Below are 20593 nucleotides of genomic sequence, written 5' to 3'. Positions count from 1 at the left end.
ATTCAAAAAATATGAGGTCCCATTCAACCCCACCCCCCCCCACCCCACCACTCCCCCCACAGCAACACTTTCTCCCATCATCATGACACATCCATTGCATTTGGTGAGTACATCTCTGGGCATCTCTGCACCTCATGGTCAATGGTCCACATCATAGCCCATACTCTCCCATGTTCCATCCAGTGGGCCATGGGAGGATCTATAATGTCTGGTAATTGTCCCTGAAGCACCACCCAGGACAACTCCAAGTCCTGAAAACGCCTCCGCATCTCATCTCTTCCTCCCATTCCCCATACCCAGCAGCCACCATGGCCACTTTTCCCACACCAATGCCACATTTTCTCTGTGGACCTTGGATTGGTTGTGTCCATTGTACATCTATGTCAAGAGGAGGCTTAGATTCCACATGGATACTGGATGCAATCCTCCTGCTTTCAGTTGTAGGCACTCTACACTCCATGGTGTGGTGGTTGACATTCTTCAACTCCATGTTAGCTGAGTGGGGTAAGTCCAATAAATCAGAGTGTAGGAGTTGAAGTCTGTTGAGGCTCAGGGCCTGGCTATCATATTGTCAGTCCAGAGATTCAAATCCCCTAGATATATCTTAAACCCCAGCAACAACTACAATTCCAGTAAAGTAGCATGAAAGTCTTGTGAAAAGAGATCCCATCTGTGTCCAGCTCCATCACGCAGAAACACCAGCTCCAAAGAAGGGCCAACTGACATGGCAGTGAACCCCATCTGCCATGACCATAGAACCTGTGGGTCTCTTTAGCCCTCAAAAGAACCAATACCTGGGGTTGTATCTACTTTGTCTGTCTCTGAGATTCTGCTCAGGTGTGCATAAGGGCAATCCTTCTGACAACCTCCAGACTTTTTTTTAGAGACTCATAGCCATATAAACTCATTTTTCCTTTCCACATCCCCCTTACTTTAGGTCAAACAGCATTTTTAACTCCTGTTATTATATGTAGACAGGGATATTCTGCTGGTCCACATTGAACCTTTAATTCAAGGTCATTTTCTAGTTGCATCATCAGCTGGTACTTGGTAGTGATCCCTCGGTGCCAGGGAGGCTCATCCCAGGTGTCATGTCCCACACTGGGGGGAATGCATTGCATTTACATGCTGAGTTTGGCTTCGAGACTGGCCACATTTGAGTAACATGAGGGCTGTCAGGAGGAAATTCCTGGGCACAGTGCTGCTCTAGGCCTTGTTCTTATTTCAGGCGTATAGGCTCACAAGCATAGTCATTAGTATCAGGGGCTCACTGTTGGACCCTCATTCCTTCCTGGTCCTTACTGTTGCACCTGGGGAACTGCTGCTGCTCCCCTAGGGACCACAACAGAGCACCCCCAGCCAGGAACCCAGTACCCCCCCCAGCTGTTGTTTTTCATTGTTGCCACTATGAGTATATCCAAACATTACCATGCACCCTGGACATATGCCCTGTATAACTCCCTGTCAACCATATATCACCTGTCAATAAATCCCATACCAGTATTCCTCCACTGCCATTTTTGAACCACTCTGTGATCCAAAACTTCCTGAAAAGTGAAGCCCAATATAATGTCAGGATCCCTTACTAGTAAAATGGAATATAGCGATGGGTTTAAAGGTTAGATATAGAATACATATTGATTTGGAAAAATTCTACATCCTATCTTTTTCTTTTCTTTTTTCCTAATTATTGAGCTTCTCTCTTCACAAGAGCCTTAGATCACAGTAATTCATATATACAATATACAGTACTCCCACACATCCACCATAAAACCTTTTCCCTTCCACAGCGATATTCTTATAACTTATTCATATCATATTTACTCAAACTGATGTACAGACTCTGAGACAATAGCTTTCAAACAAGGTGACATCTGTGCTTACATTGTGGTCCATACTTTAGGATATACAGTTTTCTAAATTTTTAGTTATCCTATGTTTTACATTATGGTTTACATTATTAGTCTGTCTTCCCCTATATGTTTTTGGTGTAATATAACATGTTTTATATCCATCCTTGTGTACTCTTGCGAAACTCCTCTCTTGCCTCCACATTTACCTTGGTTCCATTCATTCAACATCCATTTTCCCCTCCCCTTGGAGCCCACAGTGACAGCCAATCTCCATTTCCCAAGGAGCCACGTCCAGAGATACTTGCAACAGTGTTCAGGGCCTGACTTGCTCAACTGCCTGAATGCCCTGGGAGCCATCCTTTCTCTCGAGAGATACAGTTCCCTCTTTTTTGATGGCATTAGTCCTCCCCAGGATGTGGGTCCACTCCCACTCTCACTTCTTGGGTCTCTATCCAATGGTACAACCCACCCTGGCAAAGTGAGCATTCAGACATTTCCCAGGAGTCCATCCCATGTCAGACCATCCCCTTGGAGCCTCCTAAACAGGTAACCCTCTTAATTATATTTTGATAAGATTTTCTCAGCATTTTACTCTCAACCAACACCTGACACTCTCCTATGTTTGTATGTTGCCCCTCCCTCCCCCCAATTTTTTGGGCACTATTACCTATCCGTCCATCCCCAGCCCCCCTCAAACCCGCAAAGCCCCACCCAAAGGCAACCCCTTGCCCCCATTTTATCTCTTCTTTGTGCTCATACTTATCACCAGCTCATCATAGAGTCAACCCCTGTAGACATCGGCTCACATCCTTTCTCCATCCCCCGATTTCCTGTAAGCCTATCTTCCAGTCTCTAGCTCTCTGAGGCAGCTTGCTTATTTCATATCATTGAGGTCATGTAGTATTTGTCCTTCAATACCTGGGTTGCTTCACTCAACATAAGGTTCTCAAGATTCATCCATGTTATCACGTGTTTGTAGTGTATTTGTTCTTACAGCCGAGTAGTATTCCATTGTATGTATATACCACATTTTATTGATCAACTCATCTTTTGATGGGCATTTGGGTTGATTCCAACTTTTGGCAATAGTAAACAATGCTGCTATGAACATTGGTGTACATATATTGGTTTGTGTCCTTGTTTTCAGTTCTGCTGGGTATATACCCAGCAGTGGTATTGCTGGGTCATATGGCAAATCTATGGTTAGTTTTTTGAGAAACCGCCAAACTGTCCTCCAGAATGGTTGAATCCTTCTGCATTCCCACCAGCAGTGGATGAGTGTTCCCATTTCTTCACATCCTCTCCAGCATTTGTATTCTTCTGTTTTTTTCATAGCTGCCAATCTTATGGGAGTAAGATGGTATCTCATTGTAGTTTTGATTTGCATTTCCCTGATAGCTAGAGATTTGGAGCATTTTTTCATGTGCTCTTTAGCCATTTGTATTTTTTCTTTGGAGAAGTGTCTTTTTAAATCTTTTTCCCATTTTTTAAATGGGTTGTTTATCTTTTTATTTTCAAGATATATGAGTTCTTTATATATGCAAGTTATAAGTCTCTTATCCGATATATTGTTGCCAAATATTTTCTCCCATTGTGTGGGTTCCCTTTTTACTTTCTTGACAAACTCCTTTGAGGTGCAAAAGGCTTTAATTTTGAGGAAGTCCCATTTATCTATTTGTTCTTTTGCTGCTCATGCTTTTGGTGTGATATTCATGAAGCCATTTCCTATTACAAGTTTCTGTAGATGTTTCCCTAAACTGCTTTCCAAGGTCTTTATGGTCTTGGCTCTTATATTTAGGTCTTTGATCCATCTTGAGTTGATCTTTGTATAAGGTGTGAGATGGTAATCCTCTTTCATTCTTCTACATATGGATATCCAGTTCTCCAGGCACCATTTGTTGAATAGGCCATTCTCTCCCAGTTGAGAGGATTTGGTGGCTTTATTGAATATTATGTGGCTCTATATATGAGGTTCTATATAAGAACTTTCAATTCAATTCCATTGGTCTGTGTGTCTCTTCTTATGCCAATACCATGCTGTTTTCACTACTGTAGCTTTGTAGTATGTTTTGAAGTCAGGTAGTGTGATTCCTCCAATTTCGTTTTTCTTTTTCAATATGTCTTTGGCTATTCGGGGCCTCTTTCCTTTCCAAATAAATTTCATAGTTATTTTTTCTAGTCCCTTAAAGAAGGCTGTGTTGATTTTTATTGGGATTGCATTGAATGTGTAGATCAGTTTTGGTAGGATAGACATCTTAATAATATTTAGTCTTCCTATCCATGAACAAGGAATATTCTTCCATTTATTTAGGTCTTCTTTGATTTCCTTGAACAGTCTTGTATATTTCTCAGTGTATAAGTTTTTTACATCTTTAGTTAAATTTATCTCTAAATATTTGATTTTTTATTAACTATTGTAAATGGTATTTGTTTCTTGATTTCCTCCTGATCTTGCTCATTATTGATGTACAGAAATGCTACTGATTTTTGCGCATTGATCTTATAACCTGCGACTTTACTAAACTCATTTATGAGTTCTAGAAGCTTTGTTGTAGATCTCTCAGGGTTTTCTATGTATAGGATCATGTCATCTGCAAATAATGAAATTTTGACTTCTTCCTTTCCAATCTCAATGCCTTTTATATCTGGTGTTTGCCTCTGTGCTCGAGCAAGTACTTCTAAGACAATGTTAAATAGAAGGGGAGACAATGGGCATCCTTGTCTTGTTCCTGACTTTAGAGGGAAGGATTTTAGGATTTCTCCATTGTAGACAATGTTGGCTGTAGGTTTTTCATATATACTTTTTATCATGTTCAAAAATTTTCTTGTATTCCGATCTTTTGGAGTGTTTTTATCAAGAAAGGGTGCTGTATTTTGTCAAATGCTTGTTCTGCATCTATAATCATGTGATTTTTTTTCCTTCAATCTGTTTATATGGTATATTACATTGATTGATTTTCTTATGTTGAACCATCCTTGCATACCTGGAATGAATCCTACTTGGTCGTGGTGTATAATTCATTTAATGTGTTGTTGAATACAATTAGCAAGTATTTTGTTAAGTATTTTTGCGTCTAGGTTCATTAGAGAAATTGGTCTATAATTTTCCTTTCTTGTGGTGTCTTTGTTTGGCTTTGGTACTAGGGTAATGTTGGCATCATAGAAGGAGTTAGGCAATGTTCCTTCTGTTTCGATTTTTTGGAATAGTTTCAGCAGGATTTGATGTTAGTTCTTTCCGGAATGTTTTGTAGAATTCACCTGTGAAGCCATCTGGCCCTGGGCTCTTCTTAGTTGGGAGGTTCTTAATGCCTGATTCTATCTCTTTACTTGTGATTGGTTTGTTGAGATCATCAATTTCTTCTTTCGTCAATATGGGCTGCTTATGTGTTTCTAGGAATTTGTCCATTTCCTCTGAATTGTCATTTTTGTTGGAATATAGTTTTTCAAAGTATCTTCTTATGATAGTCTTTATTTCTGTAGGGTCAGTGGTGATATCTCCTTTCTCATTCCTTATTTTGTGTATTTGCATCTTCTCTCTTTTTTTCTTTGTTAGTCTCACTAAAGGTCTGTCAATTTTGCTGATCTTCTCAAAAAACCAGCTCTTGGTCTTGTTTATCTTTTCAAGTGCTTTCTTATTTTCTATTTCATTTAGTTCTGCTCTTATCTTTGTTATTTCCTTCCTTCTTCTTCCTGTTGGATTACTTTGTTGTTTTTTTTCTAATTCCTCCAAATGTGCAGTTAGTTCTTCAATTTTTGCTCTTTCTTCTTTTATGATATATGAATTTATGGCTATAAATTTCCCTCTCAGTACTGCTTTTGCTGCATCCCATAAATTTTGGTATGTTGTGTTATCATTATCATTTGTTTCAAGGTAGTCGTTGATTTCTTTTGAGATTTCCTCTTTGACCCACTGTTTTTCTAAGAGTGTGCTGTTTAATTTCCAAATCATGGTGTGAAATCTGGGCCGCTGACCCTTGCAAATTTCCAGCTTCACTCCACTGTGGTCAAAGATATTATTTTGTATGATTTCAATCTTTCTGAATTCATTAAGCCTTTCTTTGTGGCCTAGCATATGGTCTATCTTGGAGAATGATCCATGTGCGCTTGAGAAAAATGTATATCCTGCTTTGTTTGGGTGTAATGATCTATATATTTCTATTAGATCCAGCTCCTCTAATATACTGTTCAAATGTTTTGTTTCTTTAGTGATTCTCTTTTGAGATGTTCTGTCCAGAGTTGATAGTGGTGTATTAAAATCCCCCATTATAATCGTAGATGCATCTATTCTTTCACTTTAGTTTTTCCAGCATTTGCCTCACGTATTTAGAGGTGCCCTTATTAGGAGTATAAATATTTATGATTGTTCGAGCTTCTTGACAGATTGTCCCTTTCACTAAAATGTAGTATCCTTCTTTGTCTCTCACAATTGTTTCACATTTAAAGTCTATTTTGTCTGATATTAATATAGCTACTCCTGCCTTTTTTTGGTTATTGTTTGCTTGTATGGTTGTTTTCCAACCATTCACTTTCAACCTCCATGAGTCTCTGGATCTAAAATGTGTCTCTTGCAGACAGCATATAGATGGGTCATATTTCCTTATCCAATGTCCCAGTCTGAATCTTATGATAGGTGAGTTTAATCCATTGACATTCAGTGTTATTACTTTCAAGGAATTATTTGTGTTAGCCATATTTTGATTGGACTTGTGTTTGTCATATTTTGTTTGCTTTTTTTTCCTCCTTCTCTTTTTGTCTTTTTTATTGCTCTTACACTCTCCTCCAACTCTGCCTGTCCTGTTTTTTCCTTTCTTCCTGCAGAACTCCCTTTAGAATTTCTTGAAGGGGAGGTTTCTTGTTGGCATACTCTTTCAGTTTCTGTTTATCTGTGAATATTTTGAACTCTCCATCATTTTTGAATGCTAGTTTAGCTGGATAGAGTATTCTTGTTTGGAAATTTTTTTCTTTTAGTACCTTGACTATATCATATTACTGCCTTCTTGCCTCCATGGTTTCAGATGAGAAATCAGCATTTAATCTTATGGAGCTTCCCTTGTATGTGATGGTTTTCTTTTCTCTTGCTGCTTTTAGAATTTTCTCTTTGTCTTGAGCATTGGATAATTTGACAAGTATATGTCTTGGGGTGGGCCTGTTGGGGTTTATGACGATTGGGGTGTGCTGTGCTTCTTGGATATGTACATCTGTCTCTTTCAGTAGATTTGGGAAGTTTTCAGCCATTATTTCCTGCAACACTCTTTCTGACCCCTTTCCCTTCTCTTCTCCTTCTGGAATGCCTATAATATGTATGTTTGAGAGTTTTGCATTATATTCAGGTCCCTAAGTCCTAGCTCGATTTTTTTCTATCTTTTTATCGATCAATTCTACTATCTGTTTGATTTCCAATGTACTGTCTTCCACATCACTAATTCTCTGCTCTGCCTCTTCTAGTCTGCTGATATTTGCTGCAAGTGTATTTTTGATTTCTTGAACTTTGGTGTTCATTCCCATCATATCTGTTATCTTTTTGCATATGTCTGCAATTTCCCCTCCAAGTGTTGTCTTCATGTTGTTAACCTCTTCCTTTACTTCATTAATTTTGTCGGTGATAAATGTTCTGAGATCTTTCATTACTTGTGCAAAGTTCTGCTCCCCTTCTTGGTTTTTAGTTTGTTCATTAGATTCAGCCATGTTTTCCTGATTACTGGTTTGGTTTGTAGATTTTTGTTGCTGTCTGGTCATCATTTTATCTTGACGGTTTTAATCAATTCCTTAGCTTCTTTGTCTAGTGTTGGGGATTAATTAGCTGTTGTTTTTGCATAAGTGTTATATCTTCTCTTTGTCACTTTGTTCTTCTTATTCTAATTTCTTATTGCTGGTTGAGTTCACTTCCCACCAAATCGATGTCCAGACACCTTCTGCCCTGCAAAAATCCTGAAACAGCCTGATCCTGAAGAACCTTCAATGCTGCCCAGTCACTTCTTTGCAGGAGATATTATCAGGTATGCTCACTCAGCCACCATCTTGCCCCACTACAGATGCCCACTATTACCCTTCCTGTTTAACATTGTGTTAGAAGTACTTCCTTCAGCACTGAGGCAACAAACAGATACAAAAGGCATGCATATTGGAAAGGAAGGAGTCAAATTTTCACTATTCACAGAAAACTTGATTTTATACATAGAAAACTCTGAGAAATCTACAACAAAGCTTCTAGAAACTTATAAATGAGTTCAATAATGTCTCAGGTTATAAGATCAATGAGCAAAAAACAGTAGCATTTTTATACACCAATAACATGCAATCTGAAGGAAGAAATCAAGAAAAAAATCCCATTTACAATAGTAAATAAAAAAATCAAATACCTAGGAATAAATTTAACTAAAGATGTGAAAGACTTATATACAGAAAACTACACAACATTGTTAATTGAAATCAAAGAAGACTTAAATAAATGGAAGATATTCCCTGTTCATGGATAGGAAGACTAAATATCATTAAGATGTCTATCCTACTAAAACTGATCTACAGATTTAATGAAATCCCAATAAAAATCAACACAGCATTTTTCACTGAACTGGAAAAACTAAGTATGAAATTTATTTGGAAGGGAAAGAGGCCACAAATTGCCTAAGACATATTGAAAAAGAAAAATGAAATTGGAGGAATCACACTATCTGATTTTAAAACATACTACAAAGCTATAGTGGTCAGAATGGCATGGTATTGGCACATGGATGGACATACTGACCAATGGAACCAAACTGAGAGTTCTGATATAAATCCTCATATTTACAGTTATCTGATATTCAACAAGGCCATGAAGTCCACTCAACTGGGAGAGAATGGCTTCTTCAACAAATAGTGCTTGGAGAACTGGGTATCCATATGCAAAAGAATGAGAGAGAGATAATATCTCACTCCTTATACTAAAATCAACTCAAGATGGATCAAAGATCTAAATATAAAAGTCAAGGGAAGTGGACTTGGCCCAATGGATAGGGCGTCTTCCTACCACATGGGAGGTCTGCAGTTCAAACCCCGGGCCTCCTTGACCTGTGTGGAGCTGGCCCATGTGCAGTTCTGATGTACACAAGGTGTGCCGTGCCACACAGGGGTGTGCCTCGCATAGGGAAGCCCCATGCGCAAGGAGTGAAACCTGTAAGGAGAGCCACCCAGTGCAAAAGAAAGTGCAGCCAGAACAAGAATGGTGCTGCACACATGGAGAGCTGACACAACAAGATGACGCAACATAAAGAAACACAGATTCCCGGTGCCGCTGAAAGGATAGAAATGGTCACAGAAGAACACACAGTGAAAAGAAAAAGAGAGCAGACAACTGGGGGAAGGGGAGAGAAATAAATAAAAAAATAAAATCTTTAAAAAGTATATAAAAGTCAAGACCATAAAGACCTCAGAAGATAATGTAAAGAAGCATCTATAGGACCTTGTGACAGGAAATGGCTCCATGAACATCACACCCAAAGCATGAGCAGCAAAAGAAAAAATAGATAAATGAGGCCTCAAAATTAGAGCCTTTCATACCTCAAAGGAATTTATCAAGAAAGTGAAAAGACAGCCTACCCAGTGGGAGAAAATACTTGGTAAACATTTATCTGATAGGAGCCTATTATCCAGCATATATAAAGAAATCCTATATCTCAAAAATAAAAAGGACGCATTTAAAAAACAGACAAGAGATCTGAAGAGAAGCTTCTCCAAAGAAGAAATACAAATTGCTAAAAAAGCACATGAGAAGATGCTCAACATCACTGGCTATTAGGGAAATGTAAATCAAAACTACAATGAGATACCATCTTATTCCCATTAGATCAGCAGCTATTAAAAAAACAGAGGACTACAAATGTTGGAGAGAATGTGGAGGAATGGGAATCCTCATCCCCTGCTGATGGGATTGTAGAAGGATCCAGCCATTGTGGAGGACAGTTTGGCAGTTCCTCAAAAAACTAGCTATAGATTTACCATATAATCCAGCAATTCCACTGCTGGGTATATACCCAGAAGAACTGAAAACAAAAACACGAATCAAATTATGCACACCAATGTTCATAGTGGCATTATTCACTATTGTCCAAAGTTGGAATCAACCCAAATGCCCATCAACAGATGAATGGATAAACAAAATGTGGTATATACATAAAATGGAATACTACTCAGCTATAAGAAGGAATACAATAGTAACATACGGGATAACATGGATGAATCTTGGGGACCTTATGTTGAGTGATGCAAACCAGGCATTGAAGGACAAATACTACATAGCTTCTCTGATATGAATTAAGGAAATCAAGCTGTCTCAGAGAACTGGAGACTGGAAGATAGGCTTATAGGAAATAAGGGGAAAGAGGAAGGCTGTGAGCCAACACCCACATGGGCAAAATCTATGATAAAGTGGAGGTAAGTAATTGTGCAGTGAAGAGATAAGACAGGGGAGAAGGGATATTATTGGGTTGGACTTCGCAGGCTCTAGGGGCTAGGGTTGGGAGGAGGGGTCAGATGGTCCATGGAATTGGGGGAAGGTTTGGGGGGTAGCAGGTGAACATGGGAGATTTTCAGGTACATGGTTGAAACTATAATGTTGAGAAAACTCTTTAGAAAATATAATAAGGAAGGGTTACTTGTTTAAGGTGTTTGATGGGAGGCTTTGGCACAGGGTGAACCTGAGGCAGGTTTCTAGGGAGTGTGTGAGTGCTCTTTTTGTCATAGTGTGTTATATCAGTGGGTTGAGACCCATACAATGAGCAGGAAAGTGATGTACTCCTAACCTGGGGAGGCCCGATGTTCTCAAACAGAGGGGAGGGTGTCTCTCAAGAGTATGGTGGCTCCCAGTGGGCAAGGATAGACTAGTGTGTCAAGCCCTCAGCATTGTTGCAAATATTTATGAATCTTGTACTTTAAGCAGTGAAGCTTGGGTGTCACTATGGGCCCCAAGGGGAGGGGAAGAGAGAAGTAGAGTAGATGGAAGAAGGGGTACCTGGGGGGCAATGGAAGTGTTCTGCATGATCATGCAATGATGGATACAGGTCGTGTTAAATTTCACCAAAAATTTATAAAAGTGTATAGTCTAAAATGTAAATCATAACATAACCAAAAATTCATAAAAGTGTACAGTCTAAAATGTAAAACACTGTAAACCTTAATGTAACCATGATTAGTAGCTATGTTTCAATATTTGTATATCAGTTGTAGCAAATGTAACATCCACATGTAAAAAGATCATTGCAGGGGAAAGGGGAAAAGGGGGAGGATGCTGGGTATATGGGAATTCCCTATATTCTAGATGTGATTTTACTGTGACCCAAAACTGTTTTGAAGACATAAAAAGAAAAAGATGTAAGACACTGAGGAAGAAATGGAAGAGATTGCCTTGCTTCTGTACCTACAGGACAACACCTCTTACAGTGATGAAAGGCAAAATATGAAAAAAAAAATTTTTATGATATTTTTCATTTTTTAAATACACCAATTTACTTTTTAAATTATTTTAGTTTTTCTAAATTATTATGATTTTATTTCTAATCTTTAAACCTATAATTACTAATTTATTTTCCTATTAATTGAATTTGGCAATATATTAGGCTTCATTTTTGAAAAAGTTTTGGATCACAGAGGGGTTCAACTATGGCAGGGGAGGAGCGTTGGCGTGGGATGTCATTGATGAGGGATGCATGGGTGGGAGGTAATTCTCCAAGGCATGCATATAGGGCATATAGATATGTTCAGATGTTCATTGTGTATTGTCATAGTGGATAGAGTTTCACACGACAACTGAGGGAGTGCTGAGTTCCCATCCTGGGAAGGTGTGTCACATTCCCCAATGGAATAGCAGCAATCCCCCAAGTGCAAGGGCAAAGTTCAGTGAAGAAAGATGGTCCAATGATGGGCCTGATACTGATGAATATGACTATGAGCCTGTGTGCTTGAAATTTCAACTTGGCCTAAAGCTGCAGGGTGCCTAAGAGTTACCTCCTGAGAACCTCCATGTTGCTCAAATGTGACCAATCTCTAAATCAAATTCAGCACATAAATGCATTACCTTCCCCCCAGCATGGGACATGACTCTTGCGGATGAGACACCCTGGTGCCGAGCTATTACTACCAAACTCTGCCTGGTGATGCAACTGGAAAAAGACCTTGAATAAAAGGAGGAAATGATAAAGACAAATGATTAAGAGACTTCAAAATGAGTCAGGAAGTAATCAGAGGGGTCACACTTATGCATGTTTCAGCAGGATCTCAGAGATAGCCAAAGTAGATACAACCCCAAAGAGTGGTGATCCTGAGGGCTACAGAGACTCCCAGGTCCTACAGTCATGGCAGATGGCTCTGGAGTTCAGTGCTTTGCCAGTGGGCACTATTTTGTAATTTGTGCTCCTGAGCATGATGGAGTTGGACTCAGATGTGTTTTCTCTACACATGCCTCTTCTGTCACTTTTACTGAACCAGTGCTTGGCATGGGGTTGGTGTATACCCAGGAGACTTGAATCTCTGGACTGTCCATGTGCCAGCTGAGTCCTAAGCCTCAGCAGAGTTGCAATACCTACTTTCCAGTTCATTGGACTTACCCAGGTCAGCTAACAAGGAGATGAGGATGGTCAACCACCACACCAAGGAGCCCAGAGAGTCTACAACTGCAAACAGGAGAGTCCCATCCATCAGCCAAGGAGGATCTAAGCCCCTCTCAATTTAGAGGTGGAGTGGACATCGCCATCTCAGGGTCCTCAGGGTGGAAGAATACAATATGAATTAGAGTGCACTTACTGGTATTCTACTATAGAATTATTGTGACTTTAGCAATGGAAGAAATTGTAACATTGGTGTAGAGACAGTGACCATGGTAGTTGCTGATGGCAGGGAGAGGGGAAAAAAAGTGTGATATGGAGACATTTCTGGATTTGGAGTTGTCCTGAATGATATTGCAGGGAAAGATGCAGGACATTATATATCCTGCCATTACCCGCGGACTGGGAGAGAATGTAAACTACAATGTAAACTATAATCCATGCTGTGTAGCCATGCTCCAAAATGTATTTACCAAATGAAATGAATGTACCACACTAATGAAAGAAGTTGTTTATGTGGGAGGAGTGGGAGATGTGGGGAGTGAGGCATATGGGAACCTCTTATATTTTTTAATGTAACATTGTGTGTGATCTATGTATCTTTAAAAAAAAAGAAAGATAATATGAAAAAAGAACCCCCCCCACACACACAAAATAACCAACACAGAAGGACCTATTTATGAAAATTGGAACCTAAAACTGTAAAAGAAAATATAGGGAAACATATTCAAGATCTTGTGCTTGATGGTGGTTTATTTGACCTTATACCTGAAGGATGAGCAACAGAAGAAAAAATAGATATATGGGACGGCCTAAAATTAAATACTTTTGCTCTTCAAAAGATTTTGTCAGTAAAAAGGCAGCCTACTCAATGGGAAGTATCTTTAGAAACCATATATCTCATAAGGGATTGATCTCTGTCATACCACTTAATACCAAAATGATAAGCAACCCCATTAAAAATGGCAAAAAGAATTTAGCAGATATTTTTCTGAAGAGGAAATACAAATGGCCAAAAGACACATGAAAAGATGTTCAACATAACTAGTTATTAGGGAAATGCAGATCAAAACTACAATGAGATATCATCTCAAACCATACAAAATGACGATTATTAAAAGAACAGAAAACTTCAGGTGCTAGAGAAGATGTGGGAACACTCTTTTAGTTTTGGTGGGACTGTAAAATGGGGCAACTTCTATGGAAGACAATCTGGCAGTTCCTCAGTAAACTAAATATAGAACTGCCATATGATCTAGCAATCCCATTACTAGGAATTCAGAAGAATTAAGCAAGGTCATGAACAGATAGTTGCGCATCAACGTTCATAGTGGCATTATTCACAATTGATAAAAGATAGTAACAAGTGTCCATCAACCAATGAATGGATAAACAAGATGTGATATTTTCATATGATGGAATATTATCAAACTGTAAGAAGAAATTAATTGGGGAAACAATAACATAGAAGAATGTTAGGGATATTATATTGAGAAAAATAAGCCAGACACAAAAGTACTAATATTGTATGGTCTTGCTGGTATGAACTAAATGTAATGAGTAGACTTTTGGAGTTGGACTGTAAACAGTAGGTTGGTGGGAGATGGAATGTGCGATGAGAAGGGGGAGAAGATTCTGGGTGTATGTAGAATGCTTAATAACCTCAGTTGTAAACATGTGGTAATGATTGGACTAGATAGTAACACATTATAATGAATGTAACAAACACTGTTCAATTTATGGATGTGATTGTGGCTGAAATGAGTATTCTAGGAAGATTAATTTTAGTTCGAAGAGAGCTGCATCATAATATTGGGAATGTATAACAATGATTTTGGAAGTAGATGAAGATTGCAGTTAATATATAAATACAGGAATGTTTTTCTGCTACAGAATGTTAAGACTGTGGTGCTATACAGGAAAATACAATAATGTAATTTATGGTCTATAGTTATCATTGTAATATTTTTGCATCAAAAACAAAGTTGATACTATGTAAATTCTAAAGGTAAAAAAAGAATATAGGGTTGGTTTTGTGAGCTATGAGTATGATTAAGCATTTTTTTCCTTCATTTTTTGATTAATAAAGACTTTAACTATGTCATTTAACTAATCTGTATTCATCTCTGTATCTTTCTGGACACTAGAGGAACAACCTAGCTAACAGTTGGGATTAGATGAGATAAAAGGCCTGTAAGAGAACTTTCTAGGAGTAATGTTTCCATAACTTGTGGAGCTGCCTTTTCTGTTCTTTTATTTTTGTAATTTATTCTTTGCTGCAATTACATCTTTTAACCTTTAAGTCTCCACTGTGCTAGGATGCCTCCAGAGATTTGTGGAACAGATTCAGGTTTTAACTGTTTTCGTGAGTTTGGAAACACAAAATCGAAAAAACAAACAAAACCCCTAAGACTCTGCCCTTTTCCAGTATACTATTTTTTGTAGCTTTATTATTTCTCTGATTATAAAATAGCATACACAAAATTAAAATATTACAGAAAATCTTTTTGCATATTTTACCAAAAGAATTTTTTTTTCTAAATACACATAGATTGCTTTGCATTACAGTCTGAGATGCTTTGCTATATGACCACTTTTTTTTTTTTTTGGTATATAGCCACTCTGGTCAGTACTGCTTGTTTTCACAGTGGCAATGCCTATAGACTAAAGAACAAGACTTTGTTTGACTTTCTCTGTATAGTACTTTGCATGGGCACAGGCACCATGCAAATGCTCGAGTCCCTCTTCCTTTCTCATATCCCACGTAGGGTCCTCTTGAAGCTCTGTTTCTTTAGAGTGCCCAGCGGCCCCACCCTTGTCTTACTTTACAGCAATCTGTTTTGTTTTAGACCTTTCGCCAGTCATCATTCATGTGCCTTAATCCTTTAGGGACCTGCTCTCAGCTACATGGCAGTTACCTAAAGTGATGGCCCACCTAAGCCTCCTAGGTTTTCAATTGTCTCAGTTTCTACGGGTGCAGTGATCTGGGAGAAAGACTGGGGTTGGAGGTAGCAAACTGTCTCTCAGCCCAGCATTTCTCCCTCAAGCAGAATATATTGTTCTATATTTTCCTGTATGTATTGCAATGAAATTGATATTCCCAACAATTAACAGTAGAATTTCCCTTATGGATAGAAATATAATTTACTATATTTCCTATGTTGGGAAAACAAAATGCCAAGGAGGTAAAAGGTTAGGGATAGCAGGAGTCCAAATAACAAAAATAAAACGGTTAAACTACCTTGTATGAGAAACCGTAAACAGTTTTTTTCTGTTTACTATTCCATTGTTCTAAGGTGACAGAGAAAATGAGAGAGAAGAGGAGGGGAGAGGGTAAAGAAAGGAGCCTGCAAGAAGGAATGAAGTGGAAACTGTTGGAGTGAAGGGCCTTTGGAAAATTCCCCTGTGGAGGGAAAGCAGAATTATATAGAAGGGAGAATTTTTGAATTTGCACGTCTGTATCTGCCAGTAGTTTGAAAAGAATTTCTCCCTAAGTGATTTATGTGGGTGTGGTGAAGGGGCAAATCAGGATGATGATGTTTTCACATCAACATATCATAGAATAGAAGGGTCAATGGGAGAGGCGCCTCCAAGCAAAGCAGACCACTTTTGGTTACTTCCCGGAACTCACAGATCTCTGTGTTGGGGCTGTGCCCTGCAGCAGGGTGGAGAGTTCAGGAGAGACACTGATCTAAGTCCCTTGCAAAGGGATTAGAGGTTGTACTTGTTTCTGGGTTATATGTCTATTTTGTTTGAAAAAAAAGAGTTCCTCTGGTTAAAAAAAAATGTATGTGTGTGAGTGTGTATGTGTGTGGAACTCTAATTCATCCCCCAAAGTGTTCATTTGATCAAGTTTTCCTGCTGGGAGGACACTCAAGTATGATAAAAGAACTTGTGATGACAAACTTTGACAAAGAGTGTGAGCTTTTAGAGGTCAGAGGCTACGTCCCAGCCTCTAGCACTATGCTTGGCAAACCATAGCCGTGCTCAATTAAATAGTCTTTGAATGAAATCCAGCATTTAAGACAATAACTTTTGATACCACATGGACATCTGCCCTTTAAGCTGACAGTTGAGGTCTTTAGGCTCAGTCTCATAAATGTGGTATATAGCTTATCTCTTCTAGGTAGACAAGTCTTTCTGGCACAGTCTAAGTGTGTCTGTAATACCAACCTCAGTGGAAAATGAAATATTTGCTGCTGATCTCTCCTCACAGCTCGTGAGGAAACCTCCCTCCTGCTGATTTTAATGATGTTTGCTTGTGCAACATTAACACCATGGTAATTAGTGCTATACATATAACGTTATAGGAAATGATACGTTTTTCCAGCTCCCAGGTAACAGGATCTTCCCCAGTGAGTTTTATTGTAGAGATCTTACCTATTTTTTGCAATGTTTCTTCTCTGGAGGAGTATCCCTCATATTTCCTTACAGGCATATACTTGGGGAAAAAAAGCAAGCAAAGTTCTCTCCTGTACAAATCCTCCAGAACATTTAGGAACCATTGGAATTAAAACATGATAGGATAGGGCTAGAGAAAGACGATGCTGCTACTCCATTGTTTTAGATTTTACCAGGTTCCCTGCCCTCACTTTCCTCTTCTACACAAATGTGCAATTTCCTTCTCACCTGTAGGCTCAGCCCTGGCCAAAGTCAGCCTTTTCAGGGTTGGGGCTAGATGGGATGGGGAAGTGGAAGGAGCGGAGGTAGATGGGGGAGTTCTTGGATCAACACTATTTTTTTCCTTTATAAAATCCCCCTCTCCTCTCTCTTATCACTGTGAATCATGGATTTATTATTTTTTAATGTACTACACCATAATTAACTCTTATAGAATCAGCTACTCTAACTATGTGCCCCATGTTTTGTTCAGGAGACTACGGTTCTTGTATTCCACTGAGGGTAAAAGAATCATTGTTTTGTTCCTTCTGATCTTGTCTTGATGATTTTCTGGACTTTATCTCAATCTGATTGATCTCCATCTTGCTCTCCACACTCCAATGTGTAAGGGCTCCTGATACTGAGCTCCTGTGACCTGTGATTTGGGTGGAGAGAGGTTGGGACAAAACAGGCCTTGTGTTGATCTGATAAGTGGTTTCTAGGAGCAAAATAACACTAGAGCTAAGCAGAATTCCTGAAGTATTGCCCTATTTATTCTATGCAAACAATTATATTGGCATTTGAATCCAAAATTTTCTTAACATTATTATTGAATACTCTCAAATATTCTCCAATTGTCTCCAAAATATCTTTTAAGGTTTATTCTTTTATTCCAGGATCCACCAAAAATCTACTTCAGTTTCACCCATTATATTTGGGTTATGTCTCTTTGGTTTCTTTTCATAACACTTTTTCATTTTTCTTGATTTTCATTTCATTCATTTTCTTCTGACACTTTCTAAACTTTGTTATCTCCAGAAAACTTACCGTATCCTGCCCCTCGAGTCCTGCCCCTTTCTGTTTTTCAGTTTCTGTTGCTCCTCTGGGGTTGTCAGTATCATTAATCATTCATACCCCTCTGACCATGTTCTAGGACCTGGTAATGTCTGTATTAACTTTATACTATTTCTTCCATTCTCTTCAGAAAACACGGGGTAAAGGAGAAGGTTTGGGGTACACCCACACATGAACACATGTTGCGGTGCCGTCCAGCAGCTCCGCTCCCAAAGAGGTAAGGACGAACAGAGCAAGACAACACAAGTAACTGCCCTGGAGCCGCAGGCTGGTGGCGCAGGTCCGATTTATTGAGGAAGTGTAGTAGCTTTTATAGACCATGAGGCAATGTGCAAGCAGCTTACTGGCTATGCTAATTTAGTGAGACTGATTGGTTCATGCGTTCTAGTTGCTGCAGAGAAGGCAGATTTCCGAGGGACATGCCCGGGCATGCCTCGGCGCCATCTTTTGGGTGGAACCCCAAAGGCCTTAAGTTAGAGAGGTTTTCCTACATCTAACAAGGTGTCGGCAGCTTGCCCACAAACACACAAACACAGAGACACACATATGCCTCTTTCTCCCCTGGGGCTTTCTCTCTTAGAATCATTCGTTATCAGACTAGGAACCCAGGACAGGAGAAACTGAGAATCCCTAGAAGTTGCAAAGTTACACTTCTGTCCCACTTAGAGCATTATAGTAACTGCATCTTCTGGTTGATGGACAGTTAATGGTCTGGAAAATGACTGGTAGTGTCTATTGTAGCACCTTTCTAGAAGATAGTCTTCAAATACAAAGTGATGTTTCAGAAAGGCTAAAGGCATTTTTCCTCCAGAGAGAGATTTTTAATTTGCAAGAAAAAGATTTCTCTTCAGGGGAAAGACAATAATTAATAGATGGTAAAAACTTTTCAAAACACTTCCCAAGAGGCTGGAGGAAAGGAAATACTGTCCCATATATTAATAGGGAAACAGGGAGCTGTAGAAACTGTTCTGGGGCTGATCTAGTTTGACTCTCAAGAGTCAGAGATTACTCTGGGTTTGCTCAAGGGTCTCAGTATAGCAGAAATACCCTTTTCCTCTTTTCCACTGGGCAATGGGTTACTCCATGTTTTGGTTTCCTAGAACTGTATCAACAAATTATCACAAATGTCATGGCTTAAAATAACAGAAATTTACTGTCCGGCAGTTCTGAAGTTTACGAATCTGAAATTAATGTGTTGGCAGGGCCATGCTCCTGTTACTAAGCAAGGAAGGGCTCGCTGCCTGATGTGCATAGAGGACAATACTATGACATTCGGATTTTAAGAAAAGAAAGCACCTTAATGCAAGGTCAGTTGGTATGGAGACATGAGCCATGGGTAAAATCTATCTCCCCAATCTGAGAGTTAAGTGAGATTTTATGGGAATAGGAGGTGAGAGGTGGGCCCAGAAGTGGGGAGGTTAGATTTGTCATAGTCCAATTGGTTAATTGAGCTGTCCATATGTGGTAGAGTGGATTTCAGTCTGGGTCTTCCTTATTGAAGGATCTTTCTCATTTGATCTGCTTCTGCTGTCTCTCTGTCCTTGTGGACAAGGGCACATTCCAAGGGAGGTAAACTCTATTCTTGGTATCTCAAAGGTCATCTGAAGGGCAAGAGTAGCATTTTTGTGCATGCTCAGATTATATGACCTGCAGGTGAACAAGCTCAGAAGAAAAGGTTACAGGCACAAGACATCATCCCATAAATTGGCTTTTCCTGCCCATGCTTTCACTCCCTCTGAAACCTGTAGAGGACAACCCTTCCTTGCCTCTTCCTAGCTTCTGGTATTTCACTGGCAGCCCTTGTTATTCCTTCACTTGCCTCTGCAGCCTTTCATTCTCTGCCTCTGTCATCACATGGAAACTCATGCATTCTTGCTGTACCAAATAATCCCAGTGTGAGAGGCTCCACTGCTGCCCTATCTCTTTACTTTTCCAGTGAGAGGCCATATTGCCAACTTCCAGCCTTTAGCATTTTCTGAATAAGAAACTGGTAATAGTACTTAAGTTCATGGATGACTCTGAGCTCCTGAGACATCTCAAGTTCTCCAAGGAGAACTGCCTTAGTTTTCAATGGCAGTTTCTGAAGTTTAGCACAGGCAGACAGAACCATTAGAAAGTAAAGATTAGGTCACAGGACATTCTGGGATGTCATTCCTAAGTCAAGAGCCAGTTTTTAGGGAAAGGGGCATTTTCAGAGCCAGTGTGGTTTGGCTTTTAGGACAGATTGATGAACTGGTAGCTCTGTAAGAAAATATAAAAGCTTTCTAAGCCCTAGACTTGGAAATAAGTTGGTCCAAAAAGAGTTGAAGAAGTAGTTGCAGTGTCCACATATTTTCTACCTGAGAGAACTGGGGTCTAATACCTTCTCTAGTTATTCTTCTAACATTTAATAATTTACTTCTGACCATTATATTGAGATCTCCCATCTTAAAGATGAAAGAGTATGTTTCAAACCTCAAGGAATATTAAAAATGTGTTCATGGGGAAGCAGATGTGGCTCAAGTGATTGGGCTTCTGCCTACTATATGGGAGGATCCTGGTTGGATCCCTGGGGGGCCTCCTGGTAAAAAAAAAAAAAAAAAAAGGCATGCCGCCACAGCAAATCTGTGCAAGTGAGTCATGCAGCAAGATGATGATGCAACAAGAGAGAGATGAAGGGGAGAGTCAAGGTGAGGCACAACAGAAAACAGGAATTGAGGTGGTGCAAGT

The sequence above is a fragment of the Dasypus novemcinctus genome, chromosome 2 (assembly GCF_030445035.2).
Source record: "Dasypus novemcinctus isolate mDasNov1 chromosome 2, mDasNov1.1.hap2, whole genome shotgun sequence".
Classification (NCBI taxonomy): domain Eukaryota; kingdom Metazoa; phylum Chordata; class Mammalia; order Cingulata; family Dasypodidae; genus Dasypus; species Dasypus novemcinctus.
Note: the sequence above shows the minus strand (reverse complement) of the source record.